At 30.9% G+C, this 14,865-nt stretch overlaps 2 long non-coding RNA genes across 6 annotated transcripts in view; one reads left to right on the forward strand and one right to left on the reverse strand.

Moving 5' to 3' along the window:
- Window positions 1-14,865, reverse strand: part of LOC141375665 (uncharacterized) — a 60,927-nt gene that overhangs the window by 26,524 nt on the left and 19,538 nt on the right. For 2 of the 3 annotated variants that reach the window (XR_012384463.1, XR_012384462.1), the window contains exon 2: window positions 6,469-6,626. The exons of the other annotated variant lie outside the window; for it this stretch is intronic. This is a non-coding gene — a long non-coding RNA (uncharacterized lncRNA). The remainder of the gene's footprint in view (window positions 1-6,468; window positions 6,627-14,865) is intronic. 3 annotated transcript variants of the gene reach the window in all.
- On the forward strand, window positions 475-4,466 carry LOC137490336 (uncharacterized). Of its 3 annotated transcripts, XR_012384461.1 has the most exons (7): window positions 870-957; window positions 1,269-1,324; window positions 1,804-1,863; window positions 1,967-2,049; window positions 2,679-2,793; window positions 3,058-3,169; window positions 4,237-4,466. It is a non-coding gene; the product is annotated as an uncharacterized lncRNA (long non-coding RNA). The 3 variants fall into 3 exon arrangements; XR_011016649.2 differs by lacking the exon at window positions 1,967-2,049 and having other exon boundaries at window positions 475-957; XR_012384460.1 differs by lacking the exons at window positions 870-957; window positions 1,967-2,049 and adding an exon at window positions 964-1,170.

Consider the following 14,865-nt stretch of genomic DNA (forward strand, 5'->3'; position numbering starts at 1 on the left):
TTAAATGTCATAATGACCAGCCTGCTTTAGACGGATTCATGAGGTTAGGGCACCCTACATCACCATGGAGGTCACATATCTCCGCTTTTTCAAAACAATATTTTAAAATACCCACCATCTCTATAAATAAACCACAGACTTGAGTTTAAAACAACTACATTCCCGCATGAAAAACGGTTAAAACTAAATTTCATAACACATTCATTATAGAGCCATCTAAGACCGGGGCATGTCTAGCCGATTATAACCTCGTTTCGCCGGATACATGAGTGATGATGGACACCCTGGAGGTCAGAATCTCCGCTATCGGCAAAGCACGCATACAATTTACACATGATATCTATAAATAAACCACAGATTTAAGTTTGTAAGAACTACATTCTCGCATGAAACACTGTTAAAATTTCATTTCGTGACATATTAAACGCAATATTTATAATATTAGCTGGGCTTTCTCATCCGCCATTACCATTTGCTTGTTGATGTGAAATGAATTCTGGGAGAAAAAAATATTAATTCTCAAAACACTTCAAACGAACTTTATTCGTATTGTCAAGGTCAGATGTAATAATTTCGCTGGTAAAGTGAATAAAAAACAATGTTACTATATTGTAATCAATATCACGTTTGCACTGGTTCGGTTCAGCACTCGAGCGACTCTGAATCGTATTAAACCGTTTGCTCGGGAATTATTTGATCACACGTGTTCACAAGCACATTCAGCAATATGCAATTAACGTTAGTGTATAATTAGTGTATAAATGCTTGTGGCCAAGCAGTATAACGAAATAGTAATGAATCATATACAAAAAGGAGTCTGTTTTAGGCGGATTCGATTCTTTACTGTTCACTAAGGAGCCGATTCATAGAACCGAACGGACACGACTCGACATGCAGGCAACGGCTCTCCTAATTTGAAATTCACCTGTCGTCTTTCATCCAGCGACTTCATCCTCGGTAAGTGTTTTAAAGTCAAATTCTGTCCGTTAAAGGATTGTTTTATAAGTATTTCTGTGTATTGTGTGTGTAATTTAAAAGAATTAACCAAGTGACATTAGTTGTAGGTTCTTATGTTATGTCACGCTATCCGTTAACAAACGGTATTTTAAACAAGAAATAACAGACGCCAAGCGGTCATTGTAGTGTTTGCGAGGTATTAACTTAGATACAGTAAGTTTATCTTGAGTGAGTTTTTGACCATACGTTAAGTTACCTGAAAAACATAACTTCAACTTATTGTAACTGCATTAATGAATTCTCTATTTCAGCACAACACTGAGATGAAGGCGAAGTCACCATGAAAAGTTAAACGTTTACCGTTAAGGTAAGCTCTGGTCTTCACATAACGTTAGTCATTATGACTAAGCTATCATTATGGTAAAATTTTTCAACTGTAAGTTAGTTATTTAAACTAAACTCATAATGAAATGAGTCTTAACTGTTTTATTAAATGGAGCTGAAAATTAAATGCAGTTGAATTATTTTAAGCTAACGTTAATATTAACAAAATACATATTAATTGTCTATTTCTCAATAATGTTAATGAGCTTGATGTATAGTGTGTCATTAATTGTACATTTAATTTTTGGTGTTCAGGTGTACCTGAGGTGAGTGTACGTTCTGAGTACACAGATATAAGCCAAAGTCATATCCATCCTAATCTAAGAGAAATTGATGGGGTCAGGGAATGATTTGTGTACAAATGTATTTTAACCCCATACAGATTGGTATGGTTGTACCATAGATATAGATTAATTAATGTTAAGTCTTATTTTACTCTTATTATATTTATCTGTTTTTCAGCTACAGTAATTGATGTTGAAAAACTGATGCAACCAATCACTCCTCACTTGATTATTCAAGGTAATGTCGATGTCTTCCTCATTTTGATTAGATTTTTAAATGTCAAGTTGTTCACAGATTTGTTGTGAGGAGTTTCATGTACAACCTCTTTTTCTTCTTCCAGCAGTTCCTAAGAAAACTTTAAGTAAAAAAAAACATCTGGAGTTAAAACAGCCACGGCTATGCTATTTGCCTACCAAGTGCTGAGTAAATATTAGACAAACATTTTTTTCTATAACTGTTGTCTTTGTGTTTATTAGCAATTTTACTGGGCATATGTGTTTGTTTGTTTTTTCAAACAGCCTGGAAACTGTAAGTTTAGTTCAATATGTTATTTTATGCTATTCATTTTTGTCTTAACATGGATTGCATGTTGAAGCTATCGTTTTATAGTGGGAAAATGTAAAAGAGAATCACTGAATACAATGGCATAATGATTCTGCTTGTTCAAAGAAGGTACTTGATTTAGTTTTCCTCAAGCGACACATCAGTTTTTATGACTATTGCTTGACACTTGAATTGAAGGGACAGTTCACCCCAAAATGAAAATAATAGCATCTTTGGCATCCTCCACTTGTTTCAAAATAGTTATATATTTAATTTGTTCCGTTGAACACAAACTCGTATTTTTTAAAGAAATTTGGTTCAAATATGGATGTCAATAGTTACTGGTTACTAACATTCTTAAAAATATCTGCTTCAGTGTTTAACAGAAATTCAAACTAGTTTAAAACACGTGGAGTAAATAGTGGCAAAATAGTAAACTATCCTTTAAATATTTTATTCTGAGACTTTTATTTATATGTGTCTTGTCTTTTGTCATATTGTCCTTCTAGCCCAGATTGTGATGAACCTGGAATGTGACACCAGTTACTCTTAAGACAAGAACCGAATAAAGCACAGATGTGGAGGGATTTGCAGCCAAACTAACTGGAGGGAAGGAACCTTTAGGTAAAAGCACCTGCTTTATTTAGATCTGAAGTATTTTATTTGACATAGAGATTTATTGTTTTAATTCTAATTTAAAGCAAACAAGGTTGAGCACCCCTGGTCTAAAAGCTCAAAAATGCTGTTTCCGTGATAAGGATAAATGTAGTTCAGAAATAGATTCATTAGGATCAATGCTTAAAGTAAACATTTTCTTCTCTCTGTAGACCAAACATGTTTACTATCCCTCACATTTTAATAAATTGTTTCTGTTTTTGTTTCTTACAGTGTGGGTGAACATACTACCTGGATGTCCAACAAAGGCTGCACAAGAGCTCATTTGATAGCACACATTCTGTCCTGTCTACATTTCTGATGACCTGGAAGTGCTTCGACATCAGTGAGTAATAAATCTTTATATTGTCATGCATACAGGATTTCTGTAAGCTTAGCTTTAATGTTAGTTTGTAATCAGCAGTGACTGTTTTAAAAAATTAAGTATTTAAATTATTCTCAACGTTTTACTGATGTTGTGCACAGTAACGTTATGATGATTTAGTTTGAGGAAATGTCACTAGAGGGTTTGTATAAAAAAAAAAATAAATAAATAAATTGTATGAAATGACTCGATAAAATGTTTATTTGTCTCGCTGACATGCCATCACTGCTGCATATTAAAATACAGTAACACGAATTGACCGCAGAATATTACCACAAACATTTCATGAAGTAGGCTAGACTGCTCTTTAGTTCTCTACTCAACTTTAACACATTTCCTCGTGTCGCTAAGCCTCTCTGCAGATTTTGCCAAAAATGAATGCTTAGTGATTACTTTGTTTTATGCAAACCAAATATCAGTAACTCATCATTAGCATTATTTTAAAAAATCACCCACGGCTTTCATGTTCTCTAACGCAATCTTATCTGTAAGTTAGAAGTGGATTTATACGTGTTAAAAGCCTAAAAGTATTTAATTAACATTAGTCACGTTAAATTAGATTATTTTTATTTATTTAATTTAAATAATGTAGCCTCTTAAAGTGAGAATGAACTGTGTTCACCCCTCTTAAATTCGTGGAAGCACTAGTAGTGTGATCATGGAATCAGATATTCGAGCTATACAGAGTCGGACATTAAGTTAAGATGAGACTTTATTTTTTACACACCTGTGTGGACACCTGAATAGCAATCTTTAAGAACAATGCCCGCTGATCTTTTCCCCATTAACGTTAGTGTAATTGTGAATTGACAACAAACTGTATTTCACCAACAAAAACAATTAAAAAACTGTTATATATATTATAACTGTTATATATATATATATATATATGTATGTATATATATATATATATATATATATATGTATAAAAAAACAACAGTGCAGTGTTTCGTTTCTGAATGAATTAAATGGTTTGAGGGATGATTAGTTTTTACTTCAGTGATTGATTTTGCCTGTCATTTTTGCAGGATCATCAGAAGTGCTGCTGCCCTTTTTCACTGTCCCTTTCCACATCATTTGGCCTTCATCATTTCCTGTTTTGTAGCAGTATTTTCACCTGTTTTTAAAATTGTAATAATTTTTGATGCATTAATTGTTGACTGGTTTTAATGATCAATTGTTTATTAGTGTTCTGTTGCTTTGTTATATTGAATTATTGCTACTGTTTTAGCATGGTTTACACAATAAACCTTTATTGTGAAGTTAAAGTTTCAGTTTCTTTATTTTTCTTGTATTTCTTGAACAGTTAAAATAACACTTGTGCAATTTTTGAACATTTTTACCCATTATAAAGTAGCACTATTAAATAAAATAAAATAACATTTAATAACTGTAAAATACTATACAGTAATAATGAAAGTAACGTTAAAATACCGTAGTTCTTCATGGTAAAAATGTACAATAAAATACTGTTTTCAGTTTTGCAGTATGTGTATCACTACTGTAATTGGTGTTACAGTAAAAATCAACAACAGTAAAATGATGTATTACATTTTACAGTAAATGTAATACTAATGTAATTAGTATTACAGTAATGTTACCGTTTTATGAAATACAGCAGCTACTGGATAATTGTTGCCAGTAACTTACTGTTGATTTAACAAGAAATCGTTTACAGTGTACTGTATGTTGAATGTAAAATTTAGGTTGTTCTACTAAACTAGATTGTTGTTCTTTTTGTTTCTTTGTTTGTTTCTTTTTTTTTCTTTTTTAGTATTTTCCAAAAAGCCAAGCCAAATATCAGCCACAGTCAACTGTCTCTCATAATTGTCCATTTGATTTTAAATTATATTACTAAAGAGACTTTAATTAATTTCTTGCATTTTAAAAGTTTTTAAATATTTAAAATTATTCTCAATTGGAAAAGCTTAGAATTTAACAAAAAAGGGTTGATGGTTCTAAGAACCTTAAACATCCATGAAATCCTTTACAAAAGCATTGTGATTAAAATTACACTAAGAAAAAAAAAGTTTATTATATGGCATGTTTGTAATAATAATAATAATAATAATAATAGCATAAACACATAAAAAGAGACCACTTGAAAATTAGATTCTCAGGATTTATGATTTATAGTTGTGTGTTTGAGTAAAAAATATTTTTTGAGTAAACTACTCATGACATTTTTTTAAATTAAAAATGTAAATTTTTGCATTTGTTTTTGCATAAAGCAACAAAATGTGTCACTTCCATGTTCGTATTCATCTAAAGTTCAGAAATCCACAAAACTTGATGAAATAAGCATGAGGCAAATCAAGAATCAATCAACAACTGAAAAGATGATTCTGAAATTATTTTCTAAAATAAAAAGTCTTTAAATTATGAAATACCATTATGTAATGTAATGTGTATTTATATAGCGCGCACATTTATTGTGTATGGCCATACACCCAAAGCGCTTCACAATCATGAGGGGGGGTCTCTCCACACTACCACCAGTGTGCAGCATCCACTTGGATGATGCGACGGCAGCCACAGGACAACAGCATCAGTGCACTCACCACACACCAGCAATTGGTGGAGTGGAGAGACAGTGATAGAGCCAATTCGGTGGAAAGGGATGATTGGGAGGCCATGATCGTAAGGGCCGATAGTGGGACTTTGGCCAGGACACCGGGGTTACACCCCTGCTCTTTCACGAGAAATGCCATGGGATTTTTAATGACCACAGAGAGTCAGGACCTCGGTTTAACGTCTCATCCGAAAGACGGCGCCCACTGACAGTGTAGTGTCCCCTTCACTTTTACTGGGGCATTAGGACTCACACAGACCACAGGTTGAGCGCCCCCTGCTGGCCTCACTAACACCACTTCCAACAGCAACCTAGTGTTCCCTAGTGGTCTCCCATTCAGGTACTAACCAGGCTCAACCCTGCTTAGCTATATATTATAAAATAAAACAAAAAAACAACTTTTCTCAAACCCACACCTAATAAAATCCAGTAAATCTAGAAAGATTTTTTCTAATATTACCTTTAACAACCTTTCCCCAAACAACTCTGTGTTTTCACAACCCAAACATTTTTAGAGCATTTATTTGCATAAAACACATATATTTAAGTCTCATAAATCTCAATAGGATTTCAAAGCCAAGTGTTAATGTGACTTTAATTGTATCGGTTACATTTTAAAAGTAATTGTTGTTTTAATTCTATAAAACAAAAAGCAAACAACAACAAAAAACAGTAATGTCTCCCAAACCATCAGTCATATTGTTTCTGACTCCTCTTTCACTGGTCTTCTCTCGTCCACAGACTCCTCTCTCTCTCTCTCTCTGCAGTGCCGCTGTGTGGTGTGTGTTGTGTTTCTACGCTAAAGTGAGCAGCGAATATCTCTGCCAGTGAACTTGCTCATCTCTCCTGTCAGACACAGATGACAGAGTGTTATTTTCAAAAGCCCACCACAGACAGGAGGACTTGTTTAATGTGCGACAACATCCTGTGATCACTCGGCTCTCTGGATTATGAGCAGCGCTTTGTGTGTCCGTTTGCAAAGACTCAAAGACTCCAGGCGTCTGAAGGAAAGAGCGACGGATGTTGAAGTCCACACACGCACACACACACACACACACAAAGCTGCTTATCAACACTTGATAAGAGTTGAAAGGGTTTGCCTTTGTTTCTGCTGTCCGCATCACTTGTAATTGAGAGGCTGTCGAAAGTTGAAATGATTAAAACTGAAGCGTTCTCACACCGTTAACACACCAGGACTGTCAACACTGAAGGTTTACAATGTGTTTTAGTGTCTATGTCTTTACCTTCATGTTTTTATTTTTTGATTTAATTTACAGTAGGTTTTGAAGTCAAAACCAAAAGGATTTCTACCACTTTAAAAAGATGCTGGGTTGTTTCAACTGTGAAGCCATCGCGTTAAAATTATAACTTGTGTTTATTTATTTTTATTTGACAATTGACTGTAAAATTGAACATAACTCATTGTTATTTATCTCAGTTATTCTTAAAGTATTATATTGGTTAATCTTTATATTAAATTCATTTAATTCTATCTTTAATGTGAGTTTTAACCCCTTAACTGTTATGGTCTCGCCAGTTTTAAATCCCTTTTTTCGCAATTAAATCCTAATCTAATAATGACAAACTATATATTTTTGGAAAGACTGCTTCTGAATACACATTTTACCACTGTTTTTGTTATGCAGGAAGAGTAATGGATTAAACCCTACAACCTGTGGGATCATTTGCGGTTACTTTTTTTAAACCATATTGTAGCCTAAACATTGAGCAATCATGACAAACAATATCATTTAAAAGCTTAAAATAGCTGGTTTCTTTATCTGATTGTGAGATATTGCGGAGCAACAGCTACATACAGTATTCATTTGCAACAAGTATCAGAGTCCTAAAACATTACTTTGCTACAGCAATCCATGTGCAATTTAGTTTTTAATATCTTTAGATGTTTTTAGAGGGTAAATTCAAATCGAATATTACCAAACTACTTTTGAATTGCATGGCTACTGTACAAATATTGTCGAAAGTATTTAAAAAATACTATTCATATTCCTCACAACATAGGGGGCGCCCTTGTATGTTCACCAATGGAAACTGGATGTCATATGGTGGTGAGGTTTATTACTGCGGTCAAACAAAATTTTAATAAAAACCTTTTTTGAGATATCAACTTCAAATTTGGAATATCATTTCTTTAAATTATTTAGCTTTATCTGTGAATTTTTGGCTGAAACAGGTTTTCTAAGGTATTTTATTTAATAAAATAAAATATATAAATATTTAATCAAATAAAATATACATTATTTTCATACACATAAAAGCACGTAAATTCTGTTTCATTTAACTTTTTGAACTTGTTTCACTTCAGATACAATTTGTGTCTTTGAAATGAGACAGCTTAGATTAGCATTGAAGATTGATAATAATTTAAGTTGAACGTCATTTTCATGTCTATGTTCAAAACAAGCAGGGTGAGAGTTAAGGAGTTCAAGTTTTAGTGTATTACACTCTATAAAATGCTGGGTTGTTTCAACTATACAAATAAACACATTAAAATTATAAATTAATATCATACAAAATTTAAATACTTGTCCTTTTTTGACCTAAATATGGGTGGAAACATTCCAGCATGGGCGACGTAGTGGGCAGTAGGTAGTGCTGTCGCCTCACAGCAAGAAGGTCGCTGGTTCGATCCTCAGTTTAGTTGGCATTTCTGTGTGTAGTTTGCATGTTCTCCCTGCGTTCGTGTGGGTTTCCTCCGGGTGCTCCGGTTTCCCCCACAGTCCAAAGACATGCGGTACAGGTGTATTGGGTAGGCTAAATTGTCCGTAGTGTTTGAGTGTGTGTGTGTGGATGATTGCCAGAGATGGGTTGTGTCTGGAAGGGCATCTGCTGCGTTAAAAACTTGCTGGATAAGTTGGCGGTTCATTCCGCTTAGGCGACCCCGGATTAATAAAGGAACTGAGCTGACAAAAAAATGAATGAACGAATGAACATTCCAGCATTTTTTAGACTGTATCGCTCAGTAAATAAAAGTCCTGCTTTATATTAAGTGTCTTTGACTAATATGTATTTAAAAAAAAAAAAAAAGATAAATAGTGAGGTTCAATGTATTTATTTTGTTCATGTTGTATTGCAAAAGTGATATTGAGGTGGGTGATGATTAGTATATTTTAAGGTTTGTTTGAAATGTGAATAGTAATTACAAATTGATTTACAAATAAATAAATGTATTACAGCTGTAATTAAGTTAAGGTATTTAAATTAAAGTATATGTAAATCTGCCCAAAAAAAAGGTTTTTGTATCAAATACTCCATATAAATATTAGAACAAAAGGTAATAGTTGATTATTTATACAAAGTGGGTCCTGATAAATATTTACAAAATGTACATGTTCAATGTTTCGACTTTATAATATAAAAATAATATAAAATAATATATAAAAAATCTAAAATAATATTAAAAAAAATTTTATTTATACTTATGTTTCACTAATTCTTTAAATTAGCTAAATACATTCGGAATAGTTAAGAAATCAATCATTTGGTGGAATAACCCACATTTTCAATCAAAACAACTGAAAGCATTTGCTATCCTTACCAATGATCAATTTCTATATTCCAAGTATTTTAAATGTTAAAATGCAAATGTCATCATAAATTGCAAACAAAAAGCAGGCGACGCATTAAATATGGAATTCTGAAGTAAAAAAACAAAACTTATTTTTTTCTGGTAAAACATATGGAAGTAATCTTTTTTATTTACATTTTTACAATTTTATACTGGGATGTTAAACATCTTATTGTTAATCATCTCAAAATTATTTTTAAAGTTTTTTTTTTTTTTAATGACCAAATGTACATTAAAACATCCAATAGCAACAAAAAGTCAATTTTATAATATTACAAGTAATTCTTCATGTTTGTATAATTTTAAATATATCTGTTAAGCATAACATAGCCTAATGACATTTACCATAGATTACATAGTTAAAAAGACTAATTACAGACTAATTATACAGAATATATTATTATAATCACTAATTACATGATAAATACATTGAAGTCTGACACAGCAACAGTCGAGTGCAAAAAAAAAAACAAAAAAAAAACATAAAATTAAAAAGGCAGTCGAGCATAACTTGACATTTTAATCCTACCCTTGTATGACATCAGCTGTTTCACTCACTTTCATTGTTTTAATGTAGTCTGTGGTGAAAAAGTGATCAGAAGACTTTTTGCCCTTTGCTAATTAGAATCGGGCAGGAAAAGCCTGCAGATTTATGAAAGGGTTACAACGCACACCCGTTAGTCTTTCCTGCACTCTGGTTTAAAGTCAAGCAACCTTGAGACGAAGAGAAACAGATTGCTCGCAGAAAAAAAAGAAAACACATTTGTGCAGCACATTTCCAACGAGGATTAATTAAAAAGCCAATTGCGATACATATTTTTTACAGAGAGAAATTGGGGCATTTTTTAAGAGTGATACATAAGTTCCACCATCTTCATCATTAAGGAAATTTCCACTCCAGCCTCTTTTTTCTTCCTCTTTTTCTTTTCTTTTTTTTTTAATCTTGACTAATAACATGAGGTGCCTGTGTGAATGAAAAAAAAAGATTTGTAGAGGTCTGCAACTTTCTGATGAATGCAGATATAAAACATTGTAAAATATATTGACCAAAATACTAATTTTATTTACTTATTTTTTCTATCTATCTATCTATCTATCTATCTATCTATCTATCTATCTATCTATCTATCTATCTATCTATCTATCTATCTATCTATCTATCTATCTATCCATCCATCCATCCATCCATCCATCCATCCATCCATCCATCCATCCATCCATCCATCCATCCATCCATCCATCCATCCATCTATCTATCTATCTAAACAATTTGAATCTATCATTAAAACAACACAGTGTCTACAGTGAAGCCCACAAAAATATCTCTTTTATTTTTTATTTAAATTATTGTTATCTTTTTTTTTTTATTCGACTTATATTCCTCAAACCACCAGGCCCTACATTTTATTTCATTGTGGTTGATGTTTTACACTGTCTTTAAAAAAAATTACTTATTCCTTTATGCATTTTATTAAAATAAGTTCAGAATAAGCATGTTGTTTCATTTGTACCTAAATATATGTCATTATGAATGATAATAGAACATTACTTCACCATTTGAAATATCATTTTTTATTGCAACTCAAAGTATACTTCTTTAAAAATAGCACATAGTGTGTTTAATATTCTTTCTTCCATGTCTGTCTTTTACATGTAAAAAAAAATGTAGATAATTGTTTATTATGATCATTATATGCAAGCCTGTCACAATCAACTTATCGCACAACACATGGACATGACCTCGATCATTTTGGGTGATGCAATATATATTGCCCAAAAAAAAAAAAAAAAAAACATTTTAGCTGACTGCACACCCTTTCTACCTCTATTGGAGGTGTAAGTATCAGTATGGTTAAAAAACACTATAGGATTACTATTAACTATAAATTACTTAAGTATATTTTCATTAGGGTGCATGACCACTGGAAATAGATCTAGTAGATATTGCAGCCTCTGTTAAGTTTCACCTTGCTCTTATTTGTTAACATTTATTATTATTATTTTAGGATTTGCCTGTTCACATTCTGATTCCAATTATTAAATTGTTAAAATCACTATAATTAAATTAACTACTCTTATAAATAAAATACTATGTGTTTTTTGGAAGAGCACTTTAATTGTGATATTATATTGTCATTCTGGCATTATATAATGAGTGGCATTAAATTTATTTAAAATGACAATAATATTATATATTATAATAATATAATAAAACAAAAAACAGATATCATGACAGGCCTAACTATGTGTCTAAAAATATGAGAGAATACGTGGAAAAGCCAGTTTCTGGATTTATTAGGGCTTGAGTTAAATTATAATAATGCATTTATTTTATTCTTATTTTCTCAATCTATTACTGTCCAATATTCACGATATTGGCAAAATCTGAGATTGCAATATTTTAATTTGCTTTGTTATACTGTGATATGAATTCAATATTGGCAGATGACTTGAATAGCTCTATTTAGAATAAAATCAATAACGTTGATTGGAATAATCTTGTAGAGGAGTCAATCAAAGAAACTGCAAGAATAGCAAAGCGAAAACAGCAAAGATATTTAGGTACAGTAATACAATATGATAAGATATTATTATGATATTTTGCCCCCCGATGATAATAGATCACGATATCAGCGATGACAAGAAAACCATCCACAGTATCATGATATTTGTAGATGAAAGGGGAAAAATGCTTCAAAAAGTTATAAGGTGTATTCTTTTTATTAACAGCACGTATATTTCTCAGAATTGCAACATTGATATATGTTCAATCTACCATTATGAGAAGCTCCACCTCATGCAAATCCCCTATTTTGTCCTGCCCTATTGAATAATCAAATGTAATATAAAAGGCAAACACAGCACATTCTTCATTGCGGATTAACATTAATAATCCCAGCACCACATTGCAGATGTCGCGATGTGACAATTGCGAATGCACACATTGCAATATCAATGCTAAAATAATATAGTTGTGCAGCACTAATGCCAATATTTTTTACAACCACAAAACAAAAAAACTTCAAATTCAAGAAAAATATGAAAAAGTAAAATGCTTGTTCTGTGTTATTATGTATGTTACTGTTGACCCTCTTAATTTAAAAGAAATGTTATATAAATAATTAAATATAACATGTCTCCCCTAATTTAAAAAATACATTTATATACTTACGTACATTTTCACACTAAATATAAATCATAAATCCACTGAAAGTGAGAATATTAAGAGGTGAATATTAAAGCGAATATACATTTGTTACATACAATCAAGGGACAAAAATAACACAAATAAAAGAATGTGGTTTGCTACACCAGCACTCCTAACTTGAGCTTTCCTTGCATTGAATCGACTGTGCTGATAACAGAGCAATAAGGTAATAGCCGCTGAGTTTAATTTCTAGGCTCAATCTGCCAATACACGTACTATAAATCTGACAGTTGTTTTTAGTGCTATTTTTACACAAAGTGAAGGCAGAGAAGGCCAAGATGGCGCATTTGAACTTGAATGTGGAGTTTGTGAGCTGCACATAATGCAGTGCTGTTGCCTGTTCATCTCTCATGAATGTGCCGTTTCAGCAGCACTGCTCAAGTCATTAACAGTCCCACAGCTTTAATGAGTAAACCCCATCTAATCTAACATTCACCAACCCATTTTCTCATTTAATACTCAATCCTATTTAAAAATGGATAGCAGTAACTTGTGTTTTTTATCTCCCCTCTCTTTCTCGACACACTATGAAATAAATAGAAATAAATGTTTTCTTGTAACAGAATGTAAAGCTTGTTATTCATTAATGAAAGTACATACCTTTTAATATGCATGCTGAAAACAATAATAATGTTCTTAACAATAATGTATTATTCATTTAATAATAATAATAATAACAACTGTCTAAATAATTAAAATTAATCATACATTAGTATTATAATTTATTATTATTATTATTATTATTATTATTATTGTTATTAATATTAATAATAAAAACAATACAGCTATTATTATTGCTATTATTATTGTTATTATTAATAATAATAAAAATAATACTGATAATAATCTTACTTATAAATAATAAATTATTAGCAGTATTAATAATATTAACAATAATAATAATAATAGTAATAACAGTTTAAAAATAAAAAGAATACATTATTATTATTGTTATTATAATTATTAATAATAATAATAATAATAATACCAATACTGATAATAATCCTACAAAGAAATAATAAATTATTTCTGATATTGTTTATTCTTATTATTGTTGCTAATAATGTTATTATTTATATTACGTCATCAACTACAAATGTTAATTTTTAAATGAATAGTTGGATATATTATGCTTACTATTTCAAAATACTAGAATGTCATATAAATCTGTAAATATATCTATAATGACGCTGACTTTACTGTGCATCTACCCCTTAACCAACCCCTCAAACCATACCCATATCATTAAAATCTGTGACTAACCTTAACCATATCCCACAGCATGCGTTTATAATAGTTCCTTTAATATGGCATGTATTATTTAATTGGGGAAAAAATGTTGATGTTGATGATAATTACAAACAACAACAGCAATGTAAAATGCATCAGTTTATGCTCATTTGCTATAAATTAAATGTAGTCACCACACAATGTGTTAAAATTTTTATTTCATTTTATGCTTCATTAATTTTATTTTACAATGCAACAACAACAATATTAATAATAATAATAATAATAATTACAATAATAATAGTAATAATAACAACAACAACATATTCATTAATAATAATAACAATGAAAATAACAAGAATATTAACAAGAACAATAACAATAATAAATTCATTAATAATAACAATAATAGTAACAATAATAACAACAATAACAATATATTCATTAATAATAATAATGATAATAATAATAATAATGATAATAATAATAATAATAATAATAATAATATCATTTAAAACATTATTATTATTATTATTATTATTATTAAATAAAAATTGTAATTTATCTGTTTATACTCTATATATATCTTATATATAGTCACCACAGATTATCCAAATAATAATACTTAAAATAATTCAATAAATGTAACAAAAACAAAATCAATATCAACAACTCTTTGTTGTAGTAGTCAACAGCACCATGCCCAAATAACATAGAATTAATAGTATTAAATACTATTCTTATTTATTTAATTACCACATCACTAATCTCCTGCAACATGTTAGAAATTCATTTCTCAAACTTTGGACCCACACACACAAAAATTTCATGTTCGTGTTTAGTATAATTTACCCTCATGCCAAAGTAATAGATGTGTGTCTGCAAGCCCTATGTTTATCTGTTTTCCAGTCAAGCAAAGAAACCCAAACCACATCCACACACACAGACACATACACACACAGCAAGCCTATACATAGGAGATGACCCGTTAATGCGGTTTGTCCTGTATGCTTTAGCCGCAATTCATTTTAATTGTGCGTATGAAGTTTAAAAGTATT

The sequence above is a fragment of the Danio rerio genome, chromosome 8 (assembly GCF_049306965.1).
Source record: "Danio rerio strain Tuebingen ecotype United States chromosome 8, GRCz12tu, whole genome shotgun sequence".
Lineage (NCBI taxonomy): Eukaryota > Metazoa > Chordata > Actinopteri > Cypriniformes > Danionidae > Danio > Danio rerio.